Source organism: Lampetra planeri, chromosome 55 (assembly GCF_965212315.1).
Source record: "Lampetra planeri chromosome 55, kcLamPlan1.2.h2, whole genome shotgun sequence".
In the NCBI taxonomy this organism is placed as follows: Eukaryota; Metazoa; Chordata; class Hyperoartia; order Petromyzontiformes; family Petromyzontidae; genus Lampetra; species Lampetra planeri.
In genome coordinates this window covers 5,277,321-5,293,511 of record NC_136161.1, presented here as the reverse complement: position 1 = coordinate 5,293,511, position 16,191 = coordinate 5,277,321, and positions in this window count along the sequence as shown.

Genomic DNA, 16,191 nt, shown 5'->3' with positions numbered 1-16,191 from the left:
GAGGTTTCCGCGTTGTAACAGTGTGGTTTCCACGTTATAATGGGTGTTGCGTTCCACGTTGTAACAGTGTGGTTTCCACGTTATAATGGGTGTTGCGTTCCACGTTGTAACAGTGTGGTTTCTACGTTATAATGGGTGTTGCGTTCCGCGTTGTAACAGTGTGGTTTCCACGTTATAGTGGGTGTTGCGTTCCACGTTATGACAGTGTGGTTTCTACGTTATAATGGGTGTTGCGTTCCACGTTGTAACAGTGTGGTTTCCACGTTATAATGGGTGTTGCGTTCCACGTTGTAACAGTGTGGTTTCCACGTTATAGTGGGTGTTGCGTTCCACGTTATGACAGTGTGGTTTCCACGTTATAGTGGGTGTTGCGTTCCACGTTGTAACAGTGTGGTTTCCACGTTATAATGGGTGTTGGGTTCCGCGTTGTAACAGTGTGGTTTCTACGTTATAATGGGTGTTGCGTTCCACGTTATGACAGTGTGGTTTCCACGTTATAATGGGTGTTGCGTTCCGCGTTGTAACAGTGTGGTTTCCACGTTATAATGGGTGTTGGGTTCCGCGTTGTAACAGTGTGGTTTCTACGTTATAATGGGTGTTGCGTTCCACGTTATGACAGTGTGGTTTCCACGTTATAATGGGTGTTGCGTTCCGCGTTGTAACAGTGTGGTTTCCACGTTATAATGGGTGTTGGGTTCCGCGTTGTAACAGTGTGGTTTCTACGTTATAATGGGTGTTGCGTTCCACGTTATGACAGTGTGGTTTCCACGTTATAATGGGTGTTGCGTTCCGCGTTGTAACAGTGTGGTTTCCACGTTATAATGGGTGTTGGGTTCCGCGTTGTAACAGTGTGGTTTCTACGTTATAATGGGTGTTGCGTTCCACGTTATGACAGTGTGGTTTCCACGTTATAATGGGTGTTGCGTTCCACGTTATGACAGTGTGGTTTCCACGTTATAATGGGTGTTGCGTTCCACGTTATGACAGTGTGGTTTCCACGTTATAATGGGGGTTGCGTTCCGCGTTGTAACAGTGTGGTTTCCACGTTATAATGGGTGTTGCGTTCCACGTTGTAACAGTGTGGTTTCCACGTTATAATGGGTGTTGCGTTCCGCGTTGTAACAGTGTGGTTTCCACGTTATAGTGGGTGTTGCGTTCCGCGTTGTAACAGTGTGGTTTCCACGTTATAATGGGTGTTGCGTTCCGCGTTGTAACAGTGTGGTTTCCACGTTATAGTGGGTGTTGCGTTCCGCGTTGTAACAGTGTGGTTTCCACGTTATAATGGGTGTTGCGTTCCGCGTTGTAACAGTGTGGTTTCCACGTTATAGTGGGTGTTGCGTTCCACGTTATGACAGTGTGGTTTCCACGTTATAATGGGTGTTGCGTTCCACGTTGTAACAGTGTGGTTTCTACGTTATAATGGGTGTTGCGTTCCACGTTATGACAGTGTGGTTTCCACGTTATAATGGGTGTTGCGTTCCACGTTATGACAGTGTGGTTTCCACGTTATAATGGGTGTTGCGTTCCACGTTATGACAGTGTGGTTTCCACGTTATAATGGGGGTTGCGTTCCGCGTTGTAACAGTGTGGTTTCCACGTTATAATGGGTGTTGCGTTCCACGTTGTAACAGTGTGGTTTCCACGTTATAATGGGTGTTGCGTTCCGCGTTGTAACAGTGTGGTTTCCACGTTATAGTGGGTGTTGCGTTCCGCGTTGTAACAGTGTGGTTTCCACGTTATAATGGGTGTTGCGTTCCGCGTTGTAACAGTGTGGTTTCCACGTTATAGTGGGTGTTGCGTTCCGCGTTGTAACAGTGTGGTTTCCACGTTATAATGGGTGTTGCGTTCCACGTTGTGACAGTGTGGTTTCCACGTTATAGTGGGTGTTGCGTTCCGCGTTGTAACAGTGTGGTTTCCACGTTATAATGGGTGTTGCGTTCCGCGTTGTAACAGTGTGGTTTCTACGTTATAATGGGTGTTGCGTTCCACGTTGTAACAGTGTGGTTTCCACGTTATAATGGGTGTTGCGTTCCACGTTGTAACAGTGTGGTTTCCACGTTATAGTGGGTGTTGCGTTCCGCGTTGTAACAGTGTGGTTTCCACGTTATAATGGGTGTTGCGTTCCACGTTGTGACAGTGTGGTTTCCACGTTATAGTGGGTGTTGCGTTCCGCGTTGTAACAGTGTGGTTTCCACGTTATAGTGGGTGTTGCGTTCCGCGTTGTAACAGTGTGGTTTCTACGTTATAATGGGTGTTGCGTTCCACGTTGTAACAGTGTGGTTTCCACGTTATAGTGGGTGTTGCGTTCCGCGTTATAACGGAGGGGGGGGTGCATTTGTGATGGACAGGTGGCTTTTGAACAACGAGTGGATACCTCGGTGGGACTTTGCCTGGTAGGATGGGGGCATGGTTGAGTTGTTTTATTTGTTTGTGTTTGCTTGACGAGTTTAGCTCTCTCGTACTTTGAACTCCTATCGTGTGTATTGTGTGTTTGTTGTTGTTGTTGTTCTGAACCGGCGCCCCCGACTGAACATCTGTGAACAAAATATCATTTGTAGCTGATGGGGTTCCTCCTGCTCAAGTATATTAACTTAAGACTTAAAGCGTTCGTGACTGCAGGGATTCATATTATTTGGGTCTTTCGGTAAAGTCACGTAGATGAAAAAAACAATTCTACCCACGTGACTTTTCCGAAAGAACCAAAGAGTGTGAATCATTGCGGTCACGAAAGCTTCAAATCTAGAAAGATTCTGATTCTGGTTATTTCTGTTAGCGGGGGGGGAGGGGCGTGGTGAGGGGAGGGGGAGGGGTAGAGGGGGGAGGGTGGGGAGTGAACAGCTGGGGGGGGGGGGAGATCAACAATCAATTGAGGGTGGAGGGGGACGGGTTACTAAGTCAACAATCAATTATTCTTTGGTTCTTTCGGTAAAGTCACGTATCAAGATAAAATAATAATTTAAATAAAATACTAGCTAGTATTTTATTTTATTTATACTAGCTAGTATTTATAGTAGCTAGTATAAAATACTAGCTAGTATATTTTAATTTATTATTTTATCTTGATACGTGACTTTACCGAAAGAACCAAAAGATAATTCCTGCAGTCACGAAAGCTCCAAATTAAGTTTCAACAATCAGTTGTGTGGGGGGACTGGGGGAAGGGGGGGGAGGGGCTGGGGGAAGGTGGGGGAGGGGCTGGGGGAAGGGGGGGAGGGGCTGGGGGAAGGTGGGGGAGGGGCTGGGGGAAGGGGGGAGGGGCTGGGGGAAGGTGGTGGAGGGGCTGGGGGAAGGGGGGAGAGGCTGGGGGAAGGGGGAGGGGCTGGGGGAAGGTGGGGGAGGGGCTGGGGGAAGGGAGGAGGGGCTGGGGGAAGGTGGTGGAGGGGCTGGGGGAAAAGGGGGAGGGGCTGGGGGAAGGGGGGAGGGGCTGGGGGAAGGGGGGAGGGGCTGAGGGAAGGGAGGAGGGGCTGAGGGAAGGAGGAGGGGCTGGGGGAAGGGGGGAGGGGCTGGGGGAAGGTGGGGGAGGGGCTGGGGGAAGGGGGGAGGGGCTGGGGGAAGGTGGGGGAGGGGCTGGGGGAAGGGGGAGGGGCTGGGGGAAGGGGGAGGGGCTGGGGGAAGGGGGGAGGGGCTGGGGGAAGGAGGAGGGGCTGGGGGAAGGGGGGAGGGGCTGGGGGAAGGTGGGGGAGGGGCTGGGGGAAGGGGGAGGGGCTGGGGGGAAGGTGGGGGAGGGGAGGGGCCAGTCCCCCGGGTCTTGTTTTGACGCCCCAAATCTAAGTGGCCGCGTTCGGGCGAGCGATATTTTTCTAAGAGGAGGGGGGCCTTTAAATTCGTGGATTCGGAAACGCTTGGGACCATTTGTTCGGCAAAAGAATGTGGAGTTGCAATAACAGTGACGCGGGGGGGAGGAGGGGGGGGGATGCATTGACTGCGGGTATAAATATCCACGAACATTCGTGCCCATGACACGTTTATGAATGTTTCCTGGTGTGCAGACTGAGCCGACCTAAGCTCCACACGGGGCATGCTTCATATTTTTTTTACTGACATTGTTGCAATAGCCGCATGCTTCTTCAAAGATCGATAAGGTCTATTGTTCTTGGTTCTTTCGGTAAAGTCACGTAGAAGGGAAATAATAGAATGATAAGAAATAAAACGATAACATTCTCACGACCGTTTCGATTGCAACACAAGCAATCATCATCAGGTGTAAAATCCACAGCAAGAAAAACAAGTATAACCCGTAAAAACAAAGTTTTTCACTCTAAATCCTTTATATGCGTGGCGGCTAGAGTCCTCTCGTCCTCTGGCTTGAGATGGCTGCCACCTATGGGTCAGATGATTGCATTGCACCATTAAGCAATTGGTAATTAATTATATTTTTGTCCTAAAAAGTGTAAAATTTTGGAAAAAAAATTCACGAACATTAATTGTCACGCACAACGAGTCTGTGTGCAAAATGTCAGCTCGATTGGATCACGGGAAGTGGGTTAAAAAACGACCGAAAGATTTGCACGGTCGTACGCAAGCAAGCGAACTTAATATAAAGGATCTTAATTTTTTTTTTTTTTAGAACTTTCGTGACTGCAGGAATTATTATTTGTTTCTTTCGGTTAAGTCACGTCTAAAGATAAAATAATAAATTAAATTAAATAATATTCTATTCTTTAATTTAAATATTAATATAAAGGATTTAAAAATGGGCACTTTTTTCCAAAAATTCTTGCCGTGGTTTTCACACCCGATGATGATTGCTTGTGTTGCGATCGAAACGTCGTAAGAATTTTATCGTTTTATTATTTTATTGTTTCCCTTCCACGTTACTTTACCGAAAGAACCAAGAATTATGAATTCCTGCCGTCACGAAATCTTTAAATCGAAATTTACACGCCGATTGTAAAGTAAAAAAAGAGAAAATCCATGGCGTTCCGTGTGTCCGTTGTCAACTAAATGATGATGATGATGAGAGACGTCTTTCAGATCCAACACCACCCAACCCCAGACCAGATGTGGGGGAGGGGGTAAAAAAAGTTGATCCAACAGGGTTCCAACAATTGTTATAACGCGGAACGCAACCCCCGTTATAACGCAGAACCACACCGTTATAACGCGGAACACAGCCCCCTGTTATAACGCAGAACCCACACCGTTATAACGCGGAACGCAACTCCTGTTATAACGCAGAACCACGCCGTTATAACGCGGAACGCAACTCCGTTATAACGCAGAACCACACCGTTATAACGCGGAACGCAGCCCCCTGTTATAACGCAGAACCCACGCCGTTATAACGCGGAACGCAACCCCCGTTATAACGCAGAACCACACCGTTATAACGCGGAACGCAGCCCCCTGTTATAACGCAGAACCCACGCCGTTATAACGCGGAACGCAACCTTCTGTTATAACGCAGAACCACACCGTTATAACGCGGAACGCAGCCCCCTGTTATAACGCAGAACCACACCGTTATAACGCGGAACGCAACCCCGTTATAACGCAGAACCCACACCGTTATAACGCGGAACGCAACCCCCGTTATAACGCAGAACCCACACCGTTATAACGCGGTCTCTGAGCCGGAAGGGGCAATGAAGCGTGTTTTTTTCATCATCTTGGATAGTACCGGCAATAATAGGCCCGTAGATAATACGGTGATTTCAGGACGGCACCATTATCTATCTATCTACCGCGGTGGCTAGGAGATGTCAACAACCTCGCCTGATATGCAGGAAGTCGTGGGTTCGATCCCGACCCTGACGATGCCTGCCGCTGCTGTATATTTGGAGTTTGCGTCTCTCTCTCATCATCATCATAATCACGGTGGCTAGGAGATGTCAACAACCTCGCCTGATATGCAGGAAGTCGTGGGTTCGATCCCGACCTTGACGATGCCTGCTGCTGTATATTTGGAGTCTGCGTCTCTCTCTCATCATCATCACAATCACGGTGGCTAGGAGATGTCAACTACCTCGCCTGGTATGCAGGAGGTCGTGGGTTCGATCCCGACCCTGACGATGCCTGCCGCTGCTGTATATTTGGAGTCTGCGTGTCTCTCTCTCGCTTTGTCATAATCACGGTGGCGAGGAGATGTCAACAACCTCGCCTGATATGCAGGAAGTCGTGGGTTCGATCCCGACCCTGACGATGCCTGCCGCTGCTGTATATTTGGAGTCTGCGTCTCTCTCTCATCATCATCATCATAATCACGGTGGCTAGGAGATGTCAACTACCTCGCCTGGTATGCAGGAGGTCGTGGGTTCGATCCCGACCCTGACGATGCCTGCCGCTGCTGTATATTTGGAGTCTGCGTGTCTCTCTCTCTCTTTGTCATAATCACGGTGGCGAGGAGATGTTAACAACCTCGCCTGATATGCAAGAAGTCGTGGGTTCGATCCCGACCTTGACGATGCCTGCTGCTGTATATTTGGAGTCTGCGTCTCTCTCTCATCATCATCATAATCACGGTGGCTAGGAGATGTTGACTACCTCGCCTGGTATGCAGGAGGTCGTGGGTTCGATCCCGACCCTGACGATGCCTGCCGCTGCTGTATATTTGGAGTTTGCGTCTCTCTCTCATCATCATCATAATCACGGTGGCTAGGAGATGTCAACTACCTCGCCTGGTATGCAGGAGGTCGTGGGTTCGATCCCGATCTTGACGATGCCTGCCGCTGCTGTATATTTGGAGTCTGCGTCTCTCTCTCATCATCATCATCATAATCACGGTGGCTAGGAGATGTCAACTACCTCGCCTGATATGCAGGAAGTCGTGGGTTCGATCCCGACCCTGACGATGCCTGCCGCTGCTGTATATTTGGAGTTTGCGTCTCTCTCTCATCATCATCATAATCACGGTGGCTAGGAGATGTCAACTACCTCGCCTGGTATGCAGGAGGTCGTGGGTTCGATCCCGACCCTGATGATGCCTGCTGCTGCTGTATATTTGGAGTTTGCGTCTCTCTCTCATCATCATCACAATCACGGTGGCGAGGAGATGTTAACAACCTCGCCTGATATGCAGGAAGTCGTGGGTTCGATCCCGACCCTGACGATGCCTGCCGCTGCTGTATATTTGGAGTTTGCGTCTCTCTCTCATCATCATCACAATCACGGTGGCTAGGAGATGTCAACTACCTCGCCTGGTATGCAGGAGGTCGTGGGTTCGATCCCGACCTTGACGATGCCTGCTGCTGTATATTTGGAGTCTGCGTCTCTCTCTCATCATCATCATCATAATCACGGTGGCTAGGAGATGTCAACTACCTCGCCTGGTATGCAAGAGGTCGTGGGTTCGATCCCGACCATGATGATGCCTGCTGCTGTATATTTGGAGTTTGCGTGTCTCTCTCTCATCATCATCACGGTGGCTAGGAGATGTTAATTACCTCGCCTGGTGTGCAAGAGTTCATGAGTTCGATCCCGACCCTGACGATGCCTGCCGCTGCTGTATATTTGGAGTCTGCGTGTGTCTCTCTCTCTCTCTGTCATCATCACGGTGGCTAGGAGATGTTAACTACCTCGCCTGGTTTGCAGGAGGACGTGGGTTCGATCCCGACCCTGACGATGCCTGCTGCTGTATATTTGGAGTCTGCATCTCTCTCTCTGTCATCATCACGGTGGCTAGGAGATGTTAACTACCTCGCCTGGTGTTCAAGAGGTCGTGGGTTCGATCCCGACCCTGACGATGCCTGCTGCTGCTGTATATTTGGAGTCTGCGTGTCTCTCTCATCATCATCATCACGGTGGCTAGGAGATGTTAACAACCTCGCCTGGTATGCAAGAGGTCGTGGGTTCGATTCCGACCCTGACGATGCCTACCGCTGCTGTATATTTGGAGTTTGCGTGTCTCTCTCTCTCTGTCATCATCACGGTGGCTAGGAGATGTTAACTACCTCGCCTCTCTCTCTCTCCGTGGTCGCGTAGATTTTTAGATTTGAAGCTTTCTTGACTGCAAGGATTCATACTCTTATTAGTTCTTTCGGTAAAGTCACGTGGGTAAAAAATGAAATTTAAATTAATGAAAAATAAAATAATAAGCTCACGACGTTTCGGAGGCAACACAAGTCTCCGTCATCAGGTGGGACCGTCACAGCCAGATTTGCTGTATCACTTGATACATCACTTGATACATCACTTGATGCATTATTTTATTATTTATTATTTTATTTTTTATTAATTGTAATTTCTTTTTTTTACCTACGTGACTTTACCGAAAGAACTAAGAGTACGCGTAGATTTTTCTCAGGATCCTCCGATTGTTCCCCCCGCCCCGCCCCACCTTCCACCGCCACCACATTTAGAATCCACGAACATTTTCGGAGTAGCGCATTTGCCTCGCCGCCACCAATAAATGCCAACGGTGTTGGTGCTTAGCCACTCCACTGAGCAATAGCTTGCGACGGCCCCGGAGTGTCGGCTTGTTGACAAAGAGCCATAAAGCAGCAGCATCAGCAGCAGCATCATCAGCAGCATCAGCAACTTACCTGGCGTAATAAAAATAGTTTCGTTTAAGAGAGAGGGGGAGCGAGCGAGAGAGTGGAGAGATGCTAATGATGATGATGATGGTGTTGGCGTTGTTGATGTTCAGTGGAGATGAACGCGGCTTGCGTGTGAACCCTGCCCCCTAACGCGTTCAGCAGAGGCGAGCGAGGTTGGAATGCCACGAGACCGTTAGAGGTCTCAGCGGGTCTCGACAGGGTTCACTGAACAAGCGAACCACGGTGGAGCGAATGGGGGTGCGTGCGTGCGTGTGTGTGGCGTGTCCGTGTGTGTGTGTAAGTGTGTGTGTGTCTGTGTGTGTCTGTGTGTGTGTGTGTAAGTGTGTGTGTCTGTGTGTGTGTCTGTGTGTGTGTGTGTCTGTGTGTGTGTCTGTATGTGTATGTGTGTCTGTGTGTGTGTGTGTCTGTGTGTGTGTGTGTCTGTGTGCGTGCGTGTCTATCTGTGTGTGTGTGTCTGTGTGTGTGTCTGTGTGTGTGTCTGTGTGTGTCTGTGTGTGTGTCTGTGTGCGTGCGTCTGTCTGTGTGTAAGTGTGTGTGTAAGTGTGTGTGTAAGTGTGTGTGTCTGTGTGTGTGTGTGTCTGTGTGTGTGTCTGTGTGCGTGCGTGTCTATCTGTGTGTGTGTGTGTGTCTGTGTGCGTGGTGTTGGCCACCCACCCCCTCGTGTGCCATGCCGGCCTCCATAGGTGCTCGTTAACAACACTTGCCCCAACAGTCTGTTAATGCTATACGGGGGATCTTTGTCTCTGTCACTTGTGTGTCGTCTGGGGAGCGGTGGTGCAGCGGTTAGCACTGCACTGCGCTACGAACGTGGCAAAGAACTGAGTTCGATTCACGCTCACGGCCATCACGATCATCTGAACAGGTTATGGGCCTCCTCTGTAGGTCGAATCAGCCTCAAATGAGTAGCTGGTGCGGGGTTACGGAATTGATTTTCACACGAACGCATGACGCGTTGATTTTCTATTTTAAATTAATTCGTGACTCTGCTTAAAAGATGACAGGTGCCCTTCTTCGGCGCACATTAAATGCGATTTGAACTCGCCATCTACAAAGGAAGAAGAATAAGAATGATAGACGTTGACGATTAAAATAGATACGATGTCAGCTTAAATAATAAACTTGCGAAGTATTTAAATGGCAGTGTTGAAATAAATATAATAATTCTATTTGTCCTAACTTTTGGGCCACGCTGGACAACAACAATCCTATGTGTCCTAACTTTTGGGCCACCCCTTTTGGGCCACCCTGGAAAATAACAACAACCCTATGTTTCGATTTAAAGCTTTCGTGACTGCAGGGATTCATCTTCTTGGTTCTTTCGGCAAAGTCGTCACGTAGAAGGGAAATAATAAAATAATAAAAATAAAACATAATAAAATAATTCTCACGACGTTTCGGCCACAACGCAAGCAGCCGTCCTCAGGTGAAGAACAGGTCTGTCGGAAAGACAGCGTCTGAATGACGACAACCCTATGTGTCCTAACTTTTGGGCCACCCTGGAAAATAACAACAACCCCTATGTGTCCTAACTTTTGGGCCACGCTGTATAACAACAACAACAACCTTATGTGTTTCGATTTAAAGCTTTCATACAATCATTCTTCACCTGAGGACGGCTGCTTGAATTGTGGCCGAAACGTCGTGAGAATTATGTTATTATGTTTTATTTTTATTATTTGATTATTTCCCTTCTACGTGACTTTACCGAAAGAACCAAGAAGATGAAACCCTATGTGTCCTAACTTGTGGGCCAATCTGTACAACAACAACAACCTTATGTGTCCTAACTTTTGGGCCACCCTGTACAACAACAACCTCTATGTGTCCTAACTTTTGGGCCACGCTGTATAACAACAACAACTACAACCTTTATGCGTCCTAACTTTTGGGCCACCCAGTACGACTTGGTTTCTCGCGTGGTAGCTGTGGTGCCAGTTGTATCTCGTTTAACTTTAACGAGGGGTTTCGCACAGCCCTGGCGCGGGCGGTGTGTTTTTCAGGCGCTAAATCTCTTGCGGAGGACAGACGACTTTGCTCGCGTGTTTTGGGAACACGTTCCAAGACCCACGTGTTGGGAGAAAGGCGAACGAATTAGAACACGAGGAAGATATCAACTGACCATAGACTCAACACTGCACCATAGACTCAACACTGCACCATAGACTCAACACTGCACCATAGACTCAACACTGCCCATAGACTCAACACTGCCCATAGACTCAATACTACCCATAGACTCAACACTGCCCATAGACTCAACACTGCCCGTAGACTCAATACTGCACCATAGACTCAACACTGCACCATAGACTCAACACTGCCCCATAGACTCAACACTGCACCATAGACTCAACACTGCACCATAGACTCAACACTTCACAATAGACTCAACACTGCACCATAGACTCAACACTGCACCATAGACTCAACACTGCCCATAGACTCAACACTGCACCATAGACTCAACACTGCACCATAGACTCAACACTGCACCATAGACTCAACACTGCACCATAGACTCAACACTGCACCATAGACTCAACACTGCCCATAAACTCAACACTACCCATAGACTCAACACTGCCCCATAGACTCAACACTGCCCATAGACTCAACACTGCACCATCGACTCAACACTGCACCATAGACTCAACACTGCCCATAGACTGAACACTGCACCATAGACTCAACACTGCACCATAGACTCAACACTGCACCATAGACTCAACACTGCACCATAGACTCAACACTGCCCATAGACTCAACACTGCATCATAGACTCAACACTGCCCATAGACTCAACACTGCCCGTAGACTCAATACTGCACCATAGACTCAACACTGCCCCATAGACTCAACACTGCCCATAGACTCAACACTGCCCATAGACTCAACACTGCCCGTAGACTCAATACTGCACCATAGACTCAACACTGCACCATAGACTCAACACTGCCCCATTGACTCAACACTGCACCATAGACTCAACACTGCACCATAGACTCAACACTTCACAATAGACTCAACACTGCACCATAGACTCAACACTGCACCATAGACTCAACACTGCCCATAGACTCAACACTGCACCATAGACTCAACACTGCACCATAGACTCAACACTGCACCATAGACTCAACACTGCACCATAGACTCAACACTGCACCATAGACTCAACACTGCCCATAAACTCAACACTACCCATAGACTCAACACTGCCCCATAGACTCAACATTGCCCATAGACTCAACACTGCACCATCGACTCAACACTGCACCATAGACTCAACACTGCCCATAGACTCAACACTGCACCATAGACTCAACACTGCCCATAGACTCAACACTGCCCATAGACTCAACACTGCCCATAGACTCAACACTGCCCATAGACTGAACACTGCACCATAGACTCAACACTGCACCATAGACTCAACACTGCACCATAGACTCAACACTGCACCATAGACTCAACACTGCCCATAGACTGAACACTGCACCATAGACTCAACACTGCCCATAGACTCAACACTGCCCATAGACTCAACACTGCCCATAGACTCAACACTGCCCATAGACTGAACACTGCACCATAGACTCAACACTGCACCATAGACTCAACACTGCACCATAGACTCAGCACTGCCCATAGACTCAACACTGCCCATAGACTCAACACTGCACCGTAGACTCAACACTGCCCATAGACTCAACACTGCACCGTAGACTCAACACTGCCCATAGACTCAACACTGCACCATAGACTCAACACTGCCCATAGACTCAACACTGCACCATAGAATCAACACTGCCCACTACTCTATTACTATAGTACTATACCGCCTTCAACTTTCACGAACGACTGGGTGTTTAAGGTTAGCGATTTGTCGTATTATCTGTGCCGTACAGCAAATGAAAAATTACAACTACTTTACTATGCAAGTAAAAAATTCGTGTCTTTTAATAATAAAGTTGTTTTTTTTATTTAAGGCTCCATCACAACACACGCTACAGCGCCCCGCACTTAGCGACATCCGCCACTGGGTGGCAGACGAAAGTAAAATAACTCGTTACTCACAGCACTTGCCCCAGCAGTCTGTTAGAGGCTACACGGGGGACCTTTGTCTTTGTATGTTCATAGGTAGCTGCTGCTACTCGCTACTCACAGCACTTGCCCCAGCAGTTTGTTAGAGGCTACACGGGGGACCTTTGTCTGTACGTTGTCTGTGTTGATGTCTTGTGTTGTCCCAACAGGGTCCCCGCGATCACCTGGACACTCTCCCCATTCCTCTCCCTCCCTCTGTGTCTCTCATCCCTCCCTCTGTGTCTCTCATCCCTCCCTCTGTGTCTCTCATCCCTCCCTCTGTGTCTCTCATCCCTCCCCCTGTGTCTCTCATCCCTCTCTCCGTGTCTCTCATCCCTCCCCCTGTGTCTCTCATCCCTCCCTCTGTGTCTCTCATCCCTGTCTCTGTGTCTCTCATCCCTCCCTCTGTGTCTCTCATCTCTCTCTAATCTCTCTCTAAGCTCTCTTTCTCTCTCTCGCTCTAATCTCTCGCTGTCTCTCTAATCTCGTGTTCACCTTCTGAAGCGCTCGCTCGTCAACGTGGCATGCGCGATGAACACCACCACTGCCATTGCCTCCACCACCTCCACCACCACCGCCTTCACCACCGCCTCCACCACCATCACTTTCACCACCATCTCCACCACCTCCACCACCTCCACCACCACCACCACCACCTCCTCCACCACCACCACCACCACCTCCACCATCTCCACCACCACCACCACCTCCACCACCACCACCTCCCCCCCCACCTCCTCCAAAGAGACAAAGATCCCCCAGGTAGCCTCTTATAAGCTGTAGGGGCAAGTGCTGTTAGCGAATAGCAGCAGCGTCTACGAACGAGACACAGACAAAGGTGCGCCAGGTAGCCTCTCGCAGGGCTGTAGGGGCAAGTGCTGTCAGCGAGTAGCAGCAGCAGCAGCGCCTATGAAGGACATAAAACCCCCCAGGTAGCCTCTAGCAAGCTGTAGGGGCAAGTGCTGTTAGCGAGTAGGGGTGTCTATGAATGAAACAAAGACAAAAGTGCCCCCAGGTAGCCTCTAACAAGCTGTAGGGGCAAGTGCTGTCAGCGAGTAGGGGTGTCTATGAATGAAACAAAGACAAAAGTGCCCCCAGGTAGCCTCTAACAGGGCTGTAGGGGCAAGTGCTGTCAGCGAGTAGGGGTGTCTATGAATGAAACAAAGACAAAAGTGCCCCCAGGTAGCCTCTAACAAGCTGTAGGGGCAAGTGCTGTTAGCGAGTAGGGGTGTCTATGAATGAAACAAAGACAAAGGTGCCCCCAGGTAGCCTCTAACAAGCTGTAAGGGCAAGTGCTGTCAGCGAGTAGGGGTGTCTATGAATGAAACAAAGACAAAAGTGCCCCCAGGTAGCCTCTAACAGGGCTGTAGGGGCAAGTGCTGTGAGCGATTAGCAGCAGCAGCGCCTATGAAGGAGACACAGACAAAGGTGCCCCAGGTAGCCTCTAACAGGGCTGTAGGGGCAAGTGCAGCAGCAGCAGCGCCTATTGCACGGGCACTCGACGGACTGTCGTGTGGTCAGCCCCGCGCCCGGCCGCCTTTGTCTCCCTCCTGGCAATGCTCGCTCCGCGCGCACTGGCCACTCGTACAACTATTTGCGTGACCCCGAGTTGACACCGGGGGGGAGGTTCACCTTCTCGATACTCGCCGCCGCTTCGCGACACCTTCAGACAGTCGCCGTCTTTGTGAGCTTGAGATGTGGGGGGAGAGGGGGAGGGGAGGGGGAGGGGTGGAGGAGGTTGTGGAGGGGACGGGGAGGGGGGGGGAGGGGGAGGGGTGGAGGTGGAGGAGGAGGGGGGTAGGAGGGGGTGGAGGAGGGGGTGGAGGGGGCGGGGGTGGAGGGGGCGGGGGAGGAGGAGGAGGGGGTGGAGGGGGTGGAGGAGGGGGTGGAGGGGGAGGGGGTGGAGGGGGCGGGGGAGGAGGAGGAGGGGGTGGAGGAGGGGGAGGGGAGGGGAGGGGTGGAGGGGTGGAGGAGGGGGTGAAGGGGGAGCAGGAGGGGGGGAGAGGGGGGGAGAGGAGGGGGAGGGGTGGAGGGGGAGGTGGGGTGGAGGGGGTGGAGGAGGGGGTGGAGGAGGGGGTGGAGGGGGCGGGGGAGGAGGAGGAGGGGGTGGAGGAGGGGGAGGAGGAGGGGGTAGGAGGGGGTGGAGGGGGGAGGGGTGGAGGAGGGGGCGGAGGGGGAGCAGGAGGGGGGAGAGGAGGGGGGGGGGAGGAGGAGGGGGGGGAGGAGGAGGAGGGGGAGGTGGGGTGGAGGAGGAGGGGGTGGGAGGAGGAGGTGGAGGGGGTGGAGGGGGAGGGGCGGAGGGGGTGGGTGGAGAGGGAGGGGTGGAGGAGCGGGAGGAGTGAGAGATTTTTTCCGTCATTAAAAGCACCCTAAAAGCCGTGTCGCTGTGAAAACACTCACACACAGCACGCATTTAGCACGCCTATACACACACAGCACGCATATATACACACACAGCACGCAAATACACACACAACACGCTTACATACACACAGCACACACACACAGCACACACACAGCACGCTTACACACACACAGCACACAAAGCACGCAAACAGCACACACACAGCACACACACACAGCACACACACAGCACACATACAGCACACACACAGCACACACACACACCACACACACACAGCACACAGCACACACACAGCACACACAGCACACACACACAGCACACACACACAGCACACACGCACACACAACACGCACACACAACACACACACACAGCACACACACACAGCACGCACACTGCACACACGCACACAGCGCACACAGCACACACAGCACACACACATAGCACACACACAGCACACACAGCACACAGCACACACACGCACACAGCACATACACACACAGCACATACACACACGCAGCACACACACACAGCACACACACAGCACACGCACACACAGCACACACACACAGCACACACGCACACAGCACACACACACAGCACACACACAGCACACGCACACACAGCGCACACACACAGCACACACAGCACACACGCACACAGCACACACACACAGCACACACACAGCACACGCACACACAGCACACACACACAGCACACACACACAGCACACACACAGCACACGCACACACACACAGCACACACACAGCACACACACACAGCACACACGCACAGCGCACAGCAGACACACACACACGCACAGCGCACAGCACACACGCACACACAGCACACACACACAGCACACACGCACACAGCACACACACAGCACACACACAGCACACGCACACACACACAGCACACACACAGCACACACACACAGCACACACGCACAGCGCACAGCACACACGCACACACACACACAGCACACACACACACAGCACACACAGCATACACACACACAGCACACACACAGCACACACACAGCACACACAGCACACACACAGCACACACAGCACACACACACAACACACACAGCACACACACAGCACACACAGCACACACACACAGCACACACAGCACACACACAGCACACACAGCATACACGCACACACACACACACAGCACACACAGCACACGCACACACACAGCACACACACACACACAGACACACAGCACACACGCACACACAG